The sequence below is a fragment of the Rhipicephalus sanguineus genome, chromosome 9 (genome assembly GCF_013339695.2).
Source record: "Rhipicephalus sanguineus isolate Rsan-2018 chromosome 9, BIME_Rsan_1.4, whole genome shotgun sequence".
Classification (NCBI taxonomy): Eukaryota; Metazoa; Arthropoda; class Arachnida; order Ixodida; family Ixodidae; genus Rhipicephalus; species Rhipicephalus sanguineus.
Window position 1 is genome coordinate 64,659,895 of NC_051184.2, and position 9,431 is coordinate 64,669,325.

Here is a 9,431-nt window from a genome sequence, read left to right on the forward strand (position 1 = left end):
CTCAAACCAGGTTCTTGCCGCGTCTTCCAGGTAGAAGTGAACGTGGCACAGCGTGTCTTCGGTGCTCCAATTGGCAAAAGCGGCGACACGCTCGTACCTTTTCATGCAGGTTTCCGTGTCCTCCAATGATGAACCGCGGAACGTTGGCGGCTCCCTGGGTTGCCGGAGCAGAATCGGTGCAGGCGGCACAGTGGCTGTCATCGTCGCTGTTGTCTTCGTCGCCGTGGCTCTTGGCTTGTCCGGTAGGAGTCCAAATTGAGGGGGAAGTCCTTTCAGTCTGCGGATGGTTCTACTGTCGCTGATGGTGTCGGTGTCTTCTTCGCGACGTGGGCTGGGTTCACGGCTTGACGGGGGTGTCCGGTACATGAAAGAAGCAGCACCTCCACCAGATGTCACGTGGTCGTGACGTCGACGAAGGCAGCAGTCAGCACGTTAGAGATTAAACTCTTTATTTGGCCGAACTTGTAGCCGGGAAACTGAAAGTCAAACTACAGCAATACACTGAAAGCGGTGAACAGAGCGTCGACCGTCGATCAATTGACAAGCGGTCAAGCGCGTCGGCTTTTATACGGGCGCTATCAAACTCTCCAGTGACATCGCTGGTGGCGGCGTTATCTCTCGACAAAGCTGGAACATTCGCGTGCGGCGCGCAATCTTAACGGAACGTTCTAAAACAATCGCGAAGCTTCTGACACATCGTGGCGCGGCCTGCGCAGAGCGTTGCCCAGAGTCTTTATGGGTGAAGCTTCAACTCATGAAAAATAAGACGCGAGGCAATATATATGTATATATAGTAGAGACAAAGAAATCAAGTAAGCTCCGGTAGAATAAGGAAGAAAAAAGGCTGTACGGAATTCGTTGGTTCGGCAAAGTACATTCACTAACCTGGTACATTCACTAACCGTTAATGCCTCTTGGTGGAGAGTCTGGTCCGCCAGACTCTCCACCAAGAGGCATTAACGGGAAGGGTATATGGGGAGTATAAATTATTGCTCTCAAAGGACGAGCGTGAGTGAGAAAATAAGACAACTGAAGATGTCGCCAAGCATCTTGAGTGCTCTGGGCATGGGGACAGTGGGACCGAATGCGAAATATCAGAGTTAAATATATTAAGTAAACTGCATTTTTGAAGACTCTACTACAATTATACAACATTTCACCAATGTAATTTGCTCTCAGTCTTATGTGTATCGTTTTTTTTTCTAATTGTATGATCAAGTTACATAGAATTTATATTTAACTTGTGACTACCTGGCATTTATAGGCCAATTCTTATATTACACATAGAACACTCACCGTAGAATGATCAGGTCTTGTTCTAGGCTAAACAGAAAAAAACCCAAGTTTGTTGTAAATACAGAAGCAGTGAACACTTTGTTCTCTGTCGATTTTTACGCAAAAATGCTTAACATATAACACAGGTTCAAATTTTCATTTCAAGGCATAAGTGCATTGTGTCTTACGTTAGTAAACGCCACAGCACAGTCCTTATTCGAATGCTTACAGAGTAATATTATAAGGTCTAATTTGCCTGAACTATAACGTAAACACGGATTATCAGCCTGCAATAAAGCAACATGTACCGTGGGTGTTAGCTCATACCTGCTTAATAGAAGTACGGTAAGCTTTCGTTCATAGCTAATTTATTGTTACACCCAGTGCTTTCTTACACGCGTAAATTTGTGAAACAGGAATGGGTGGAGATTGAAGGAAATGTTTTCAGTATTACTGCTTCGCGATCCACGTCAGTGTACGGTATTTTACATACTTTGTATATGCGTAGACACATTTACTCTAACAAAGTAAAGATATCCTGTAAAAGGTTAGCATTATGGGGTTTCTTGGCCTGAGTCATGGCGACTCCGGCTATACGAGATGCCAGAGTTGCAAAAGCGTCATTGTAGGACGGATGCCCCCAGATCGCTACTATGACTCTTAAACGTGTCGGCACTTATATCCAAGGAGCGCCCAGCACACGATTGTCTTGCCTACGCACTGCTCTTTGTCTCAGCTGGTTTCGACTAAGGGGAATTCCTTGTTCGTTGATTTTCCATTCCTCGGTTTCGAATGGTCGTAGCGAAAATGAATTCGGAATGTGACTCTGATCCTTAATAATGTCTGGGATTTTACGTCCTAAAACCGCGATGTGATTCTGAAGGACTGTGAACTTTCGAATACTGCAGCAGTATAATTATCATGCGTGCTTATTGGCATTCTGAGGGGCTAAAATTTAAATCCCTAATCCCCCTTGACCCTAATTCCTGATCAAAGTGTCTGGTACTGGCACTCGCACATCGGTGTTCATGTTCTCTGTTGTGTTCTTTAGGTTAACAGTGTTTCGTGCCACTGCCAAAGCGGATATCAGAGGCCAAGCAGAAATAAGTGCGTGGTTGAGATGTGCTATGCCAGGTACCACAAATATTCCAGCTGCTCGCAATCTTTCAATGAACTAAAGCAATTATTTTTTATTAATTATCCTGATAGTTAGTTGGCCCTCATCTAAAGTAAAGTTATGCACCGATATCATGTGTATCCAATATAATTCTTAACGTCAAGCAGAACAGTCTCTTTCCATTTTGAGAAGACTATTATGAACATTCTTATAACTGGAATTAAATGCTCGAGTAGATACGTTTGGAAGACAAACAAAAGTGTCAATCACTGTTCGTGCCCAAAAAAAGTCGATAACTCAGTTTCAAATACGCACTTTCGTTACATTGAGCAGTTGCTGCTATTGCAACATGCATAACAGTTTCATCGAAGCCTCAAAGTGTTATAAGTCAGTTTCATATTTATGTATCATATAAAGCCTAAGAAAATGGCAACATAACTGTGAGGTGGTTAGGGCACATACGCTTCATGAGAGAATTAGCTAGAATGGACATGTAGCAAGAGTATTTCAAGACTTACCGTCACTGGTGTCGATGGCCAAGGACTTGTTTCAGTCTATCGAACAAACAAAAGTTACTTTTCGAGTGTATGACTTGAAGTCTTTTTAAATTTATGACTTCATTCTGTGCATGACCACTTTTGTCATTTCCAACTATGTCTATGTTTTAAAAGAACAATCTGAAATATTTACTCGAAGCGTATGCCGTTTCACGTAAGCATCACTCCATATAATGATTTAGGAGTCTTTTAGTTTTAGGCAAGTTGGTGCGACATCTGCAAAGTTAATCAGAGCATGGCGACGAAAAGAAAAACACGCGCACACTTGTCCAGCAGTGTGTGCAGTGCTTGTCTTCGTCTTTCGTGCCGATTAAATTTATAGATATAATCCATCATCCTCTCCGTGTTCTAGGAATAGAGCTTGTTAGGTCACCAATGCTCTAGAATTAGATCAGTGGCTTGAGAAGGCCGCCGGCAGTCTTTCATTTAACCTAGGGCATGTGATGTGCAAATGAGGAGCTTGCAATCATTTGTTTTCTGTGTCTCCATGCCAGCGACAACTACAGACGTGCCAGTAATTCGCTTAAAACTGAAATAACACTCCCAATCTGAAAAAAAAAAACGAGGCAGTTGCTGTAACGAGAATCATTCCTGTCGGATCGGGAAATGAGGAACTAACATGGTGCTACGAGCCTGTTTTTTAATTTGTAGAATGCCTGCTCGTGAATCCTGTCCTAAAACAAATGTTTGATTCTTTGGAATTTGGGAAAGTAAGGGGTTGCAGGTAATCAGAGGTTAAGAACTAGTTGGGGCGAAGTTTGTCATCAGGCAGCCAATCATCTCTGTCCTGCCGTATTCCATCTCCTGATTTTCTTGAATACTTTCAAATTGCTATCAAGTTATTTTGTACCCGGCTACCTCCAAATGAAAGCGTTGTTGTAGCTCATTGCCGCCCAACTACAAAGAATGCAAACTATTCCTTCATCCCATTCTTGAATTCCCGTCACAATACCTTTGTTTTTATTCAACAGTCTTTCTTGCGTGGAGACATGCGCATTATGTACTTTTGTGCATGTTTCATCGTATAACATTGCGCAACCGGTAGGGAGACAATAAGCATCAAACTATAGTGGAGGACTTACCGTAGAGCTGCTTCCATGCTGAGTGGTCTCTGTTTCTGGCTATCGAGAGAACACATCATATAGTTAGTAGGCTCACCTTTCGTCACTCGGGATTATAATAAAAACTATCATGAAATCAGCTCCGTGAATTCACTATAATATTAACGTCAACGCAATTCAGTTCAATGCACCATAAACACAAATTAAGAGTATTGGTTAGAGTTATGCATAAAAAATATTATAGGACGTTAGCATTATCGACCGTGTCTATGATAATACTGATTTCTTGCGAATCGATTCTGCGGAAGCCTGCAAGGTGGCGGAAAGGACAAGAAAGGGAAATAGACAAGCACCCGTTTGTAGCAGAAAACCACAAAGAAATTCATACGGATTCCCCGAAAAGAAATTTTGAGGACTTTTGAGAAATTTTAGAGAAATTTTGATTTCTATTTCTTAACCCTTCCGCTACCTAGTGGGCTCTGGCGAAAGCGATTTGCAATATTCAGTGTCCATGCGCTTCGATTTCTCGATTTATTCGCCCTCACGCGGTCACTTCCAGTTTCTGGTTAGCTCAGTTGGTAGAGTGGCCACCCCGGAAAGGCGTTAGTCCCGGGTTCGATTCCCGGATCAGGGTGAGTTTCTTAGCAAACTAAGAAGGTTTTGTTCTTTAAAATCTGCAGGGATTTCATAGTTGTTTCATGTTACAAGCTGGTGGCTGTCGATTCCCCTTTCTTATCACTTATTTTTCTGCAGGCAAATATGTAGTATGTGAACGAAATGAATTACTATCTCGTAGGTATTGCCCTTAGGAACTGCACATATTGTTCTTTTTTTTTTCAAGAAAAGCATTTAATGTGTCGAAGCAACATGAAAAAGCACCATAATTAAATGCTATAGAACACATCTAAGCTGCTGTGGGCTTCTGGGCACCTGCATTTCATTTTCGTTTCTTTACTAGTTATTCGTAGTAATGAAAAGTTCGAATACACCAGCAATAGCTGTAGTATTAGTGAAAAGCAGCAATATTCGACTACGCCAGTAAAACATGACTGCTGTTTTTTTCATAAATAATAAAATCCACACATGCATTCTTCAGAAGGCGATATGACGGCTGTTAAACCTAATAATTTGCAGCATCGGAGCTAACAATGAGAGTATGAGGTAATCTTCCAAGAACAACATTAGAGACTATGAGGATCGCTTTTAGTTGTCATATATGTATTTGTTGTAATCACAGCAACAATAATGGTTAGACTCGCATTACTTTTGCACTGGTTAGATTAAAAATAAAGGCTTATCTTTGCCTACATTTCGGGATACAAGCTAGTTGTTTATTTCGCTTAAAACACCTTCAGTCTTGCCACACCAGTTAACACCATACAGAGCGGCGTACTTTGCAGAAGGTACAGCACTCGTAATGTGTTTTCTTGCAGTTTTTAAAGCGCATTCCTAAGGCGCCCGTTCCCTGGTTGAGCGTCGGCGTGCCTCGTCCGTCGTAACCGAGAAAATGAACACAGCCAAGTAGAGCTACAACGTCGCGTGTCCTGCATCTTTTTCGGTCTGTGCAGTGCCTCTGTTCGCTTACCGCACCTTTAGATGAATACAGCGACAGATGAAAGTGAACGTGGAGCGCGGAGAGGATGCTGAAAGGGTGAAAAGGAGGGCAGACTGCAGGACGAGATTACGAGATTGCGCCACTCAGGCAGAGCTGTTCCTGCTATCGATGCTAAACTTCAATGTTACCGTTGCGAACATACCCGCGAAATGAAAATACGCGTAAAGCTGCGCTCGGATTTCGCATTACGGGGTATATTTATTGCATGTAATCTTTTATCCCCTGGTCACTTTGACTCAGTGAGTAGCAGCTTCCGTGCAGTATATTTAAACTGCCCTTTTGAGCATTCCTCGTTGCTTCACTGAAAATACGTCCACTATACTCTGTGTTCCTGTGACTCGAACAATCCAATAAACAGCCCTGCCGTTGTGATCTACCAGCCTTCTGACCATGCTAAGACTGTGGAGCGACCGCTTCGGAAAAGCGCTGGTCCCGTTGATACCTGTACCAGATCTAGGTTTTCGTCAATTACGAAGCTTTCTTTTTCAGAAATACGCGTGAACAGCTTCTGCCAACAAAAGGGCATGATAATTTCTGTCTTTCACAACTTTGCGCTATAGTGTGCTTCACAATCAATCACTTCCGGTGTCATAAAGAATGATCCGAGACATTGGTAAGTAAAGGCACAATTGGAGCTATTGGTAGTTAGGCGACGAAGTGACTTGCACCAATATATACATAAATGTTTTCTTTGAAAATAAAGTTGAGTCACAATATGAAACTCACCGTCGTTCGAACTGTGCTTTCCGTACTTCTAGGTCCTGGCTAATAAACAAGAAATTAGAGACCTTGTAAAAGCTGTATCGTTCCAAGAATATGGTGTCTACAAAAAGCGTAGTTTCTATGGTGAACGTTGAAACGTTATGCACAACACAAATATGGCGTCAAGCATAAAAAACTAGAAAAACGTTCTATTTTGTTCTTTCGCTTTCACCAGTGCATATTTCAGTCATTCCACGTGATTAAACCGTAATTGCTGTGAATTCCTCCACAAGTATCATCCCCTTCTCAATGCTTTGATCTTATGTTAGAAGAATGATTTTATATTATATATTGCCATGTTATGTTCTCTAGTTGTATTACAAGTGCAGATACCGCTATCTACGTGCTTCTATGGTAACAATAGTCGATGCGGAACATACGCTTGCTGGTGCCGCTAGCGCAACACTTATGATATGCAAATTAATTTTACTGAACAAGGCAGATAAAACTGTCTTTGTATGTTTAAACTAAGTACATTCAGGCGCTGCAAATAAGAATACACTGCTGTATTTCCACATTTATTCGCTCCCTTTTTACACATCCTGCGCTTCCGTCATTGTGCATGGAGGTATGAGCAGTGCGCAAAATGATGGTACTGTGTCTATGATTATTCGTTTATCGCATTTGTGCTAAATAAATAGGAAGTTAGTGTTTCCATCTTTATTACCTGTGCCCTTATTGCACTATCAAGTATGTGTTATGTATACATAATTGTATATCCTACCACTCCTATCCATAAGTGAAATTAACTTCCTTTACCACGAAGAAGCGGTCGCGTGACGTTTAATAAAATTATTCCTTAGGCTCAGAGGAAGGCGTTGTATTCGCTGGCGCTAGTTCGCGCCTAGCTTTTGCTTCAGCTCAGCCTTTTTTACACAAATGTTATAGTCCCCTATAACGTACAAACTTGCAAAAATATCATATTACAGGCAAGTGTTAGTGCTAAAAACCAAGATACTTACCCTTCTTGAGGTTGTTTCACTACCAGGTGTTGTGCCAGGGTGCTGGACCAAGCAGTGATAAGAACTTTTGATTTCCATAAACTCTACAGTGCTTGCGCTATTGTATAGGGAGATTCTTTCAGAACTCGTCTATTTCATTGGGCTGTAGTTTTATTACAAAATATCCGATTTTAATACGGTTTGCGGCAAAGCATTGAAGCAAGATGAAAATTAAATGGCTCGTTCCTTTTTTAATGAGCAACGCCGACGAAAAAGAATAAATAAGAAATAAAGAAAACCGCGCTATACTATAAAATGAGGGATGCCTTGTGCCTATAAATCGTTGTTAAAAACTCAGCTTAGTAACTTTTTAGTTGCTTCTGTATATCCAGAGAAAACGTTTTGGCAACCTTTAAGAAACATAAATTTGGGAGCTACACATTCGGGTCATTTCGGTAGATCCAAGAAAGATTGTGTGTGGCGATTGCTATGCGGCGGGCCAAACGTGAGTAGTAAAGGTTTGTAAAGTTATAAAGGTTTATTAGGGTTTATATTCACTTACACTACAGGAGGTTTTCAAAATGACCACCCTCTTAGCGTAGTTATAACAGAACTCGCCGCTCCATGTTGGCTGCAACATTCCGCAAGGTTTCGGCAGTGATGTTTGCAATATCCCCAGAAATGTTGGCCTTTAATTGTCGCTGATTTGTCACTATAGACGCGACCCTTCAAAAAACACCACACGAAAACATTTGCGGACGACAGATATGTCACCTCTAGGTATCTTGTAAGGAATTGGGCGGGGTGTCGCTGTTTTCGATATCTCCTATTTATTATGTTTTAAATTTCCACATGAAAAACGGGGTGGCACATTAAGTTGCCATCTATCCTGAGAGAGAGAGAGAGAAATGTTTTAATGAAAAGCTGGAGATGTTTGCCTGGCTATTCGCCTGACATGCTACTCCAGGTGCTCCAGGGTGATGATTATGATATATACACTGATAACCACACATACATACATAGACTACACTGTTTACAAAGTTTCGGTCAGGCTTGTGGCCCGCAAGAAAGTCAGCAGCGCTTTCGTTGCGCGTAACGCACAGGTGCTGTTTTGCCATGGGCCCAGAATGTGCTGCAGTTCTAAGCACGAGTCCTGTTGAAGGTGCAAAGCCACCTTCAGAGAAAGTCTTTCTGTTGCGTATATCTATCCTGAATCTTCTGCCGCAAACCGCCTTAAAATCGCATAGATTGTAACAAAACTACAGCCGAATTAAATAGGTTTGTTCTACAGGAATCACCCTTTAATACAATGTAATGTAGTGTATTGTATGCAAATTCCGCATTACAGTGCAAAGGCAGTGCAAAGTCAGCGAGTAGGCTCGTGAGCGGCAGAATAGGTATGAACAAAAAATGGGAATGTCGACTTGGTGGCCTGATTTCAGATTTCCTTCTTCATGCAAGTTCCGAGGCATGATAGCCGGTGGCCTATTTAGTCATTTGTACGATCCCATCGTTTTATCAAATCATATGTACAACATCTTTCACTCCAAAATGGGGGACTTTATATGTTTATAAAGCCTGTACCTTCATAGTGTCCGCCTTTTTTTATACAATTGCAACTCTCGCTTGTAGTCCCACATGTAGCGCAAGTACGTTGCGACGTTTCAAATGACGCTCACGGAATTCAAAATAATGCTGACTGTGCTCAAAGAACGATAACCCGTAAATTTGGGAGACTCTTGCAGCTAATTGAAGCTTTTTGTTCTGATGACCTGCGGAGTGCCCTAACTTCTCAATCAAAGTGCACTCAGAGATTTCCGGTAGCTTCTCCGGCACTTAGTGTAAGTTCTGTTTAAGTTATGAGGAGAGGGATAAGTGTAGCGGCCACACTACTATGCTTGCTTCTGAACATATCATTGCACGGTGGGCGAAGCACTGTTTTAAACCATTTCACACCGTAAGGAACAATGCGTGAAGCGCTATAACGGGAGTCATACGAAGTACTCTCTGTGGATTTTGTGTTCAAAGCGTTTGTTTCATTTGCGCACTCGTTCAAATGTTCACACTGCTCAGATAAAATTTATACACTGTAAATCTTACCGT

The 9,431-nt window shown here is 41.9% G+C and overlaps 1 long non-coding RNA gene across 1 annotated transcript; it reads right to left on the reverse strand.

The window, feature by feature from the left end:
- Nucleotides 1-2,910: 2,910 nt before the first annotated feature.
- LOC119404160 (uncharacterized) lies at nt 2,911-7,377 on the reverse strand. Its single transcript, XR_005186193.2, has 4 exons — nt 7,350-7,377; nt 6,352-6,390; nt 4,032-4,070; nt 2,911-2,946 (listed from the first exon to the last, which is right to left on the reverse strand). It is a non-coding gene; the product is annotated as an uncharacterized LOC119404160 (long non-coding RNA).
- Nucleotides 7,378-9,431: the final 2,054 nt, after the last annotated feature.